The sequence below is a fragment of the Gorilla gorilla genome, chromosome 17 (assembly GCF_029281585.2).
Source record: "Gorilla gorilla gorilla isolate KB3781 chromosome 17, NHGRI_mGorGor1-v2.1_pri, whole genome shotgun sequence".
NCBI classification, from domain to species: Eukaryota; Metazoa; Chordata; class Mammalia; order Primates; family Hominidae; genus Gorilla; species Gorilla gorilla.
In genome coordinates, this window is record NC_073241.2 from 90,944,499 (window position 1) to 90,946,525 (window position 2,027).

At 44.3% G+C, this 2,027-nt stretch overlaps 1 pseudogene; it reads right to left on the minus strand.

Moving 5' to 3' along the window:
- Positions 1–931: 931 nt before the first annotated feature.
- Positions 932–1,172, minus strand: LOC101129669 (U6 snRNA-associated Sm-like protein LSm6; annotated as a pseudogene).
- Between the last annotated feature and the right edge of the window lie 855 nt (positions 1,173–2,027).

The window sequence follows — 2,027 nt, forward strand, 5'->3', positions numbered from 1 at the left end:
ACTTCAGCACGCCTGGATAATTTTGGTATTTTTTGTAGCGATGGGGTTTTGCCATGTTGCCCAGTGTGATCTTGGACTCTTGGGCTCAAGCCATCTGCCTGCCTCAGCCTCCCAAAGTGCTGAGATTACAGGCGTGAACCACCATGCCTGACCTTGCTTTATTTTTAAGTTAACGTTACTTTTACTTTTAGTTTGTCTTTCTCTAAAAAAGTTTAGCGTTCTGTACATTGACATAAGGTAAAAGAAAATGAGTGAAACCTAAACGTGAAAGAATACTTCACAATTAAATCCACAGTTTTATACATTTATCTCACATGTCAGTGAAAACTCACCTGAGGGAAGAGAGAGACCCTCTCATATTGTTTTATACTCAGAAAAGGAAAGAGAAGAGAAACCAAAGGCAGGTAGCCCAGTGCCTAGGAACCAGACCTGAAACCAAGGAACCAGACCCGAAACTAGGCCTGGCCTGCCTGACCTAAGCCTGGTAGTTAAAATTTGACCCCTGACCTAGCAACTGTTGTTATCTATAGTTTCCAGACATTGTATGGAAGGACATTGTGAAACCTCCCGTTCTGTTCTGTTTCACTGTGACCACCGGTGCTCGCAGCCCCTGTCACATACCCCCTGGCTTGCTCAATCGATCACGACCCTCTCACGCGGACCCCCTTAGAGTTGTTAGCCCTTAAAAGGGACAGAAGTTGAGCACCTGATGAGCTCGGATTTTAAGATGCTAGCCCGCCGATGCTCCCAGCTGATTAAAGCCACTCCCTTCACTATCTCAGTGTCTGAGGGGTTTTGTCCGCGACTTGTCCTGCTACACACCAACTATTATAAAAACCTGGACAAATTATATCACAAAAGAAGCAAAAAATGGAAAAAGGTTCCATAAAAACTACATCCATGTATGAAAAGCATTGCTATCTTGGTGCCGTCACATCCTTTTCTTCTGTGCACTGATGTAGAACGCATGGTTTCTGTGGCTAAATGCAACCCCATGCTTATTCTTCAGTTGTCCATTACATATTCTTCTGCCTGCTCCAGGGCTATATTCATGTAGCCATCCAGGCAAGCCAGAACCCCTCAATAATCCACTGCAGAATTTAATTTTACCACAGTTGGCTGACCCAAGATTTGCTTTAAGAGTCACCAGAGGTTTGCTTCCGAAGACTCATTTTAACAAACCTCACGCCTGGGATCCAGAACCCTTGCTCCAGGTGCCCTACAAGCTCATCCTCTATAGACTATAGCAGCCAAAACTTTTACTTTTATTTTCTTTTTAATATTTTATGTCTATTTTACAATATAATATAACATTCTAGCAAGACTATATCATATACAGTGGTCCTTTAATATTCTTGAAGGATTGGTTTCTGACAGAGCAGGAACATCACCATCTTGGACAAGCACTGCCATTCTAAATTTCCCCTTGATCAAAAACCTCCTAAATCCAAAGGGCATCAGCCTAATGGCTAAGGTCAGCATGACCATAAACTACAAATTACATCTCCGACCAGAAACATTCCAACCATAAGATAAACCCCTCCCTGACCAGAGACACGCCAGCCCCAAGATAACCTCCCCTCCAGCAGGAGAAATGTCAGCCCCAAGATAAGCTCTTCTCCAACCAGAGATATTCCAACCCCTCCATAAACTCCTCCCTTACACAGAAACATTCCAAGCTTCTGATAAGCTCTCTCCCCAATAAATACTCTTAATTTGTAAGAGAGAGTGCTCCTGACCAAAACTGGCCAGAAGCCTCTCTCAGGTTTATTCTCCAAAATACACCTGTCTTTGACTGTTGAGCCGTTTTTTGTGTTTCTTTCCTCTTTCTTTAACTCTTACATTTGGTGCCGAAACCTGGGATGGGTGTTGGGGGTAGAGGCTGTCTTGTAGCCCTGGAAGCAGTGGACAGCAGCTGCTCATCCTGCTGGATCCTGAGAGTCTCTGGCCACCCACCCTGTGTTGTCTCTCACTTCACTTCTAGAGCAATTTGTGTGAGGAGGACAACTACCCTGAAGGGGACTGCG